Source organism: Rhea pennata, unplaced genomic scaffold (assembly GCF_028389875.1).
Source record: "Rhea pennata isolate bPtePen1 unplaced genomic scaffold, bPtePen1.pri scaffold_33, whole genome shotgun sequence".
Lineage (NCBI taxonomy): Eukaryota > Metazoa > Chordata > Aves > Rheiformes > Rheidae > Rhea > Rhea pennata.
In genome coordinates, this window is record NW_026907680.1 from 682,724 (window position 1) to 691,828 (window position 9,105).

Consider the following 9,105-nt stretch of genomic DNA (forward strand, 5'->3'; position numbering starts at 1 on the left):
AGTCTCATTTAAACAACTTCAATTATTCTTACATGGATGTTAAGTTAATTCTAAGTATTTCCCATGGCATGGGTAATCCAGGAGATTTGGGGAATAGAGAAGCAAATAGTAATATCTGAGTCACTTTTTCTGAAGGCCCGTATAAGCTACAAAATCAGGTTAGCTGTACCAATGAGCGTGCATAACAAAGTTAACAATGTCCTCATTTTCCATCTTAACTCTATAGCAAACAAATTAAATTAAACAAATCAATATTCTTGTAAATCAGCTCTATCTATAATTAACAATACTATCAGAATGCAAAATAACACCTAGTAACACTTAAGAGCACTCTATTTCCATATAAAAGAGTTCAATTTTCCAAGTGCAGTTCATCACTTTTGTAACTTCTGTATTCTTCTCTTGGGAGCTATCTTGTGGGTGTGGCAGTCCACGAGTCATTCAAAGGTGCCTTCTGTATTCGGGAATAGTGGGTCCAGGAACTTATTCCCTCCACCTTTACTGCAGTAGGAGTTGTCAGAAGCACCAGGTAAGGTCCTTTCCACTTTTCTCTTAGTGGTTCTTCTTTCCATGTCCGAATATAAGCTAGATGCCCAGGCTTGAAGTCATGCACAGGGGAGTCCAATGGAAGGGGGGTACGTTGATTAAGGTACCTATGTAAAGATGTTAGTACCCGAGACAAAGACAATAAATACTCTCTCAACATTTCTTCCCCTCTTACATGCATTTGATCACTTCGTCCCCCTATTTCATTAATTGGGTAAGGTTTCCCGTAAAGTGTTTCAAAAGGGCTTACTCCCTCTTTTATTCTCAGGGTTATTCTTATTCTCATCAAGGCCATTGGTAATACATCTACCCATTTAAGATGGGTTTCCTGACACAGTCTTGAAATATGTCTTTTAAGTGTTTGGTTCATTCTTTCTACCTTACCGCTAGACTGGAGTCTGCATGGAGTGTGTAATTCCCATTTCATCTGTAAAAATCTGGATGTTCCTTGAACCACCTCTGAAATAAAATGAGGTCCATTATCTGAGGATATACCTTCAGGAATCACAAATCGAGGAACTATCTCTTTTAGTAAAATCTTAATTACCTCTTTTGCATGATTGGTGGAGCATGGGAAGGCTTCTGGCCAACCAGAAAATGTATCTACCAAAACAAGTAAATATTTAAACCGACCACATTTAGGCAATTCAGAGAAATCGATCTGCCAGTGTTCCCCTGGGGTTAATCCTCTTCTGAGATCTCCCATAGGTGGTTTCTTCTGAATTTTGGGATTAGTTGCACAACAGGTGGGGCATCTCCTTACAATAAGGTCAGCATTTGATAGCATCTTTGATCCCACAGCGTATCTTTTTTACGCTGCTTATCATAGCATCTGCTCCCATGTGAGTTTCTTCATGCAGTCTCTTGAGGAGCACTTCCATCATTTTGGCTGTAGTTAAAACTTGTCCATTTGGGGTGACTCACCACCCTTTAGCATTTTTTGTACATTCTAGCCTTTATGCCAACTGATTGTCTGAATATTCAGGAGGTCTCACCTGTATTTTTCTACTGGGTAATAAAGCCCCAATCACCTGTCCTGCTAGTGCTGCCTTTTTGGCTGCCATATCTGCTCTCCTGTTTCCTTGTGCCACTTCACTATTTCCCTTCTGGTGGGCTTTGCAATGCATTATAGCTACTTCTTTGGGTTCCACTGTTGCTTTGAACAATCTTAATATCTCTTGTCCATACTTGATATTACTTCCTCGAGAATTTAAGAGCCCTCATTCTTTCCAAATCGCTCCATGAGCGTGAACTACCCCAAAAGCATACTTTGAGTCAGTATCTATATTTACTCTTTGGCTCTTTCCGATTTCAAGGGCTCGTATAAGGGCAATGATTTCAGCCTCTTGTGCTGAGGTGTTTTGTGGCAATGGTTTAGCTTCTACTTCTTTCCATTGAGTCACTACTGCATATCCAGCCTTTCTCTCTCCATTCTGTACAAAGCTGCTACCCAGAGTCAATGTGCGGGCCTCTTGTATTAATAAAGACGGTGGCTGCTATAGCCCGGAGGCAGGCCGGCCATCCTTTACTTACTTTGTCTAATTGTTTAGAAAGATATGCCACCGGTCTTTTCCGGCTCCCAAGCATTTGGGTCATTACTCCCGAGGCCACCTGCTGCCGCTCATGCACATACAATTGAAAGGGTTTAGCCATATCTGGGAGTCCCAGTGCTGGAGCTTCCGTCAATTTCTTTTTTATTTCATCGAAACTAGCACGGCATTCTGGGGTCCGCTCTAACCATTCTCCCGGACCCTTTAGGGCTGCGTATAAAGGTTTAGTTATCAGCCCAAAATTAGAGATCCATATACGGCAAAATCCTGCCATTCCCAAGAATCCTCTCAGCTGTCTTTTTGTGCGGGGTCCTGCAATTCGGCATATAGCCTCTTTTCTTTCCGCTCCTAGTGCACGTTCTCCTTTTGATATTTTAAATCCAAGATATTGGACTTCCTTCTTCGCAATCTGAGCCTTTTTCTTTGAAACACGATACCCGGCAAGTCCCAAACAATTGAACAGACTCACTGTCGCCTCTAAACATATTTGCTCTGAATCCACTCCACTCAAAATATCATCCACATACTGTAAAAGAGTGACATTTTTGTTACCTTCCTGCCATTGGGCTAGTTCTTTGGCCAAGATCTCACCAAACAGGATAGGGCTGTCCTTGAATCCTTGAGGAAGGACCGTCCAGCATAACTGCTCCATCCTCCTCGTAGTGGGACTTTCCCATTCAAAGGTGAAAATTGTCTGGCTTTGTTCCTCTATAGGAATACAGAAAAAAGCATCTTTTAAATCTAGCACTGTAAAACAACTGTTAGTCTCAGGCACCGAGGCTAAAAGAGTATATGGGTTTGGCACGCTTGGATGGATATCTTTTGTTATTTGGTTCACTGCCCTCAGGTCCTGGACCAGTCGATATTCTTGGGAGCACGGTTTCCTTACCGGCAGGATTGGTGTATTGAATTCAGACTGACACTCTCTAAGCAAGCCATATTGCAAGAAGGCATTAATTAGGGGTTCCAATCCTCTACGTGCTTCTAGCTTGATAGGGTACTGATGCACCCTAACTGGCTTCGCTCCTGGTTGCAGCTCTATTTTGACCGGAGTCGCGTTTTTTGCTTTGCCTGGCTTTGTTGAGGCCCAAACCAAGGGAATCACCGCATCCAATACACTTGAAGGGATACTTGCACTGTTATCGTCTGGAGCCGATCCCATCAAAAGGCAGATTTGTGCTCTCCATGCCAATTCTGGAGGGCTGTGGAGCTGCACGGAACTCTCAGAAAAGGTCACCTGCGCATTCAGTTTGCATAGTAAATCCCGTCCTAATAAAGGGAGGGGACATTCTGGCATAGAGAGAAATTCATGAGTCAATTTAGTACCTCTAATCGTGCACTCCATTGGTTGCAAAAAATGGCCTCAAAGCTTTCCTTCCCATAGCCCCAACAATGGTGGTAGCAGTCTTACTTAAGGGTCCTTTACAACTAGTTATCATGAATGAGTGGCTCCACTATCTAATAAAAAATCTATAGTTTCATTCCCCAGCTTTACTGGAACCAGGGGATCAGCTGAGGAAATTCTGATTTTCTCCCCCGGTCCCCTTCATTCCATATGTGACTCCTCTAACATAATTAGGTCGGTGCTTGCTGGGCTCTGTAGCTTTGTTATCCTTCTTCGATTGGGACATTCATCTTTCCAGTGCCCTTCCTGTCTACAAACTGCACATTGATTTGGACCCAAAGCGGGTCTAGGGAGGCCTCCTCCTGGCCTCCCTCCCCTTCCACCTCTTCCTCCTCTGTTACCTCTCCTGCTTCCCCTGCCCCTGCCTTGGGATTCATTCCTCTGGACAGCTGCCAGGAGAAAAGCCTGCAGTTTCATTTGATTTTGTGTTTCTCTTGTTCTCTTTTCATCTCGATTATTCTATACCTTATACGCTATTTCTATCAGCTGTGGAATAGACATTCCCCCAGCTCCATCTACCTTCTGCAGCTTCTTTCTAATATCCTGAGCTGACTGGCCAATGAAGAGCATATTAAACAGCCTTTGATTCGCTTCCTCATTTGGATCCAGGTCTGTCCATTTTCTGGCTCTTTCGCATAATCTTTCATAAAAGGCCAAGGGATTTTCTTCAGGCCCTTGCTTTACTTCATACAATTTTGACACAGTCTTTGGTTTCGGAACCCCGTACTGAACCTTATATAAAAATAGATATTGATACTGCTTCAATAGCTCCCTACCCTTGCTCCTATTTGGATCCCACTCTGGATCCTTTCTGGTGGGTAAATAGACCTCAGGTTCCCCCTTTCTGTCCCTTCTCTCACCCTCTTCTTTTGCCTTAGCAATTACCAGCCTCCTTTCTTCTCCCGTCAGGAAAGCATTCAACAGCACCTGCACATCTCTCCAGTTAGGATTATGAGTTATCATAATAGTCTCCAAAAGCTGATTCAGCTTCTCAGGATTTTCCCTATATGATCCAACAGACTGCTTCCAGTTTAGTAAATCCGAGGTTGTAAAAGGAACATGTACAAATACTGGCAGCCCTTCTGGTCCCACTGCTTGTCTCAAAGGAGCCTGTAGAACAGGTTGTTTCCGTCTCCTAGTTCGGCCAGAAATAGGGCTGGACTCTTGGCTTTCTAGCGGGGGGGCCGATGCTTCAACTGCGGTGGAATCGTTTCCACAAGAGGGGGGCACTGTCAGTAGTTGTACATCCTCCTGCTCCTCTCCATTCAGAATTTGTCTGTTAGCACAATACCTGCTCTCTTCCTTCTTTCCTACTGCAACCATTACAGATTCCTCCTTACTTATAGGTTCACATTCCCTCTGAATTTCTGCTTCCCTATATAGCGACAAAAGCCTCCACATAGGGTATTTCATCCCACTTCCCCTTCCGGCAACAAAACAGCAGTAACTGTAATATAGTGTTATAGTTCAAGGTCCCATTTTTTGGCCATTGCTCATCACATTCCAGCTTATACATTGGCCACCATTGATTACAACATCTTTTCTTTCTTTTTTTTGTCATCCGATCTCCTCCAAAAATATTCTAGTGTTTCAAAATACAACCCAAAGGGATACAGGGAGGAATCGTGGATTGGCTTGATCCCATGTTAATTACCGAGAAATACCAACCTTATTACTTAGAAATAACTTTTTTCCCGTACCTTTGTGCGCACTCTGCTCTGACCCCTCTGGTCAATTTAAGGCAACCTTTGCCGAGCGTCTACGTGCGACGTAATTCAACATAGTCTTCCACGTAAGTAAGTAAATTTGATACTCACCAATCCAAAGATTCACCCCCCTTTCGCCCTGGCACAAATATCTCTGGTCGGCGTTGCACCTTTGAGCCTCTTGTCATCCCAACTTCGGAGGGAGGTCAGAGGACTCCCCGATCAACAGGTCGGTGCATCCTGGAGCTCGATCCGATCCAGTCCGCTGTCGGGAACGGCAAGATGATCCAGGCAAGGCCTTCTGGCAAGTCCCATCTGGGTCGCCAAACTGTTGTCCCAAAATCTGGGTTCTGTTACCTGGTGTGCAAGCAACCAATAGACACAAAGGGTCGAGATATTTGTTGATTTCATTTCTGCGCAGAGATGGGGGCTAGGTGGTAAATCCACAGAGCTAGCACACCTCCTCCCCCTCTCATTCTTTGTTTATACACGCTTTTCAAAGAGTACTTCATGCAAGTTTTCCTATTGGTTACAGTTTCGTTAACTCAGGTAATTGCTCTGCGCTTGCGCTTTCACATTCTTGTTAATTAGCATAGGAAGTGAAGAAGAGGCGGTAACATCATTATCATGTCATTTCCATCTCATTATTCATTTAGGGGTGTGAAGTTTAATATGTTAATAAGCCTTAATGAACCTGAGGTCACGTCTGGGTTATTCTGCTGTGTTTGTCTTATCTACCCCTCGCAATCTTCAAAGCGTTGTGGTTTCATCAAGGTTACTTAGCCGGAGCTGGTTATCCTTTGCAGTACTGTTTTTCTCTCCCCCGTGTCCTTGAGTCTTGTTAACTATTTGCAAGGTTTTTCCCACAGTATTTCTCTAACACCAACACCCCTGCTGCTTCCTCAGGCTGGTTGTGCCCTCCTAGGCACTAACAGCAGCCTTGTGGCCACTGGTGGCCTCTCAGGTCTTGAGGCCCAAGTGAGCTCACTAGCAGAAGCAGCAGCAAGGTTCCTCCTCCTGGCTTCCAGGTGGGTGGGGCTGGAATCACCTCCCTGTCAGCACTGACACCACTTTCCTGCTGCGAGGCTCCCGGGTGCACGGCACAAGTGCCCTCACACTCAGCATCAAAGCCTTGTGCCTGCCAGTGGCCATGCTGGGCTGCACTGGAGGGTTTTCCAGTGCATGAGGACTGAAGTAGGGGACACAGAACAGATCCAAGAGCAATGTGCTCAGTGCTAAGAGAACGTTGAAAACGCTACATGTCTGTAGCCGGAAGAGAATGGAAGGGAGCAGAGGGACTGCTTTGGCTAAAAGGCAGCGCCTGCCTGGAGCAAGACCACACGTGTGCTTCCATACAAAATGTTTAGGCAGCTCCACCAAGCTGCAGAAGAAAGGTTAGCCAGTTGGTTACTCGCACGAGAAGGGACATGGACTTTACGGTGCCAGACAAGCTCCGTATCCCTGCAGGCTTGTTAGGGGGAAGTGCAGTGTGCCTGGCAGTTTTTGAAACCCCTTGGAGTTTAGGTTCAGCCTGCGGCAAGGATTTCTCACAGCCAGACCATTTAGTGGGAAACCATTACCGTGCTGTGTAAAGCAAATATTTTTCACCAGCTTTGCATAGTGTTTTGTGCCGGTCACATCCTTTCTGCTCAGAATATCACAATGCCTCTGTATTGTCTGGGAAAGTGGAGTCGTGGGGTACATGTGCATTTGCTGCAGATCCTTCAGTAGATGCATGGAGGCCAACACATGCACTTCCAACTTCACTTGCACCTGGGAGAGGGGAAAAAAAATCCAGTGTTAGTTTTACAGCACACGTAGCCCAAAGCATTTGTCGAAATAAATAGTACCTGGGAGTGGATGGTGCAAAAATGTAGAGAGATGTAAAGCCCTCAGAGGAACTCAAAATGAAAGGGGCCCACACAGATGAAGACATTTGATTTTTTGTGTTTGATTATCACTCAACGGGCTCCTGAAAGAGAGTGAAGGAAATTCCACTGGATATCCCCGTCAAAGGGATGGGGCCGAACTCTTTTCACTAGTGCCACGCAACAGGACAAGAGGCAACGGGCACAAACTGAACCAGCGGAAGCTCCGCCTCAATATGAGGAGGAATTTCTTCCCTGTGAGAGTGACTGAGCACTGGGAGAGGTTTCCCAGAGACATTGTGGAGTCTCCTCCTCTGGGGAGATTCAGACCCTGCCCGGATGCAACCCTGTCTAACATGGTCTAGGTGACCCTGCCTGAGCAGGGAGGTTGGACTAGATGATCCCCTGAGGTCCCTTCCAACCTTACCCATTCTGTGATTCTGTGATATGCACCACACGTTTTCAGAAAACCCACCGACCATATCTACTTACACCATTGGCCAACCTGGACCCCTCAGGTCTCTCTGTCTCCAAGCGTCCCATCTTCTTTCACAGCTCAGAAAGGCAGTTTTATGGAGGACAAATCTTTTAGCCGCTTTCTGCTGAGCCTTCTCGATGGAGATGTATATGCATACACAAACACACACACGGGTACCACTTGCCCTGTCGAAACTTCCTTTTTTTCCAGGGAAGCTCCTCTACAGGACTATGTAAAACAACCAAGAAGACCCTCACTGTCTTCCTGCATCGAGCACAATCAGATAAAGTCTCAGAAGCCAATAAATGACACTGCTCCCAGTCAGCATGGGATGACATTCAAAAATGCTAGTGTTAGGCAAGAGGTTTGTGGACATGCCAGCAAGTGTTGAAAGCTGTAGAGAAACAAATCACAGTGCTGGGTGAGGAAAAGATCCTGGAGCAAAAAGGACCTCTCTGAGAGCTCTGTGCTTTGAAATAGGTCCTGTCACAAAGCAGGGACTCCAGAGGAACCAGTTTGCCCTCCTCCTCTGCCCATACCTTTCCTTTGTCAGAGCCTGGGAAGCACACTGCATACACGAGTGGAAGGCCCACATCTCCAATGGATCTGAGGAGCTTTCCTTCTCTGACAATACCTATGCAGACTCTTCCTGGGCCCTTCTGCGAATGGAGCCATTAGGAGCCACAGTCATCTCAGTGTGGCCGGGGACACTGGTGGGGAGTTCTTGTTTTCTTCTTGAAATTGTATGAGTAAAGAGAAAAGCAAGAACTCAGCCCGTCCAGGAGAGCTCCTGCTGAAGGTGGCAGCCCAGCATGCCAAGAGGCCCACTTTCCTTCTGAGACCATACTTGAAGACCAGGCTGAGAAATTGTGGGCTTTCGCTGAGGACTTTGGCTCCCCAGTATGACTTAAGGCCTTTGTGATGAGTTCCCGTGCCCTTTTCCGATCCAAATCATGCTCCATACGTGCCCCATACAGGCAGCTGACTCTCTGCTGTGACAAACGTGGTCTGGAGGAAAAAGCCAGCCCAAGATGTCTTTCTGCCTTGCTTGCTTCTGGTAGGGATCAATCTTTTCAAACAAACCAAAACCAGAACCTCTCATTCCTCTCCATGTTATAGGCTCCCCAAATAAGAGCTACAGAAGGACCAAAGCACAGGGAATGGCTGGGCAATAAAGTGCCAGAGGGTATTTGCTGCAGGAGGAGTGAGGCCTGTTGGGGAGAAAATGACCACATCTGAACTTTGCATGCACCGGGGCAGGCTGTGAGCTAACAGCTCTTGGTCAGGAAGGAGAGGCAAGAGAGAGGTCGCTGAAAGCCGCATCTCCTTGCCCTGCAGAGGTGAGAAGAAGCCCAGCAGAAGTGCTTTGAAGAGGAAGAGAGAAGACAAGCAAGGAGCCGCATGTGACCCTGCCACAGGTTGACGGTGTGCTTTCAGCCCAAGGTGGGGGTGCGCTTCTAAAAGGACCAAGCAGGCAAAGGCTTTGTGTCTCCTGCCTCTGGCTGAGGAAGCTCCCAGGCCTCAGGCTGCTGGAAGAAGACCCTGTTGGGGC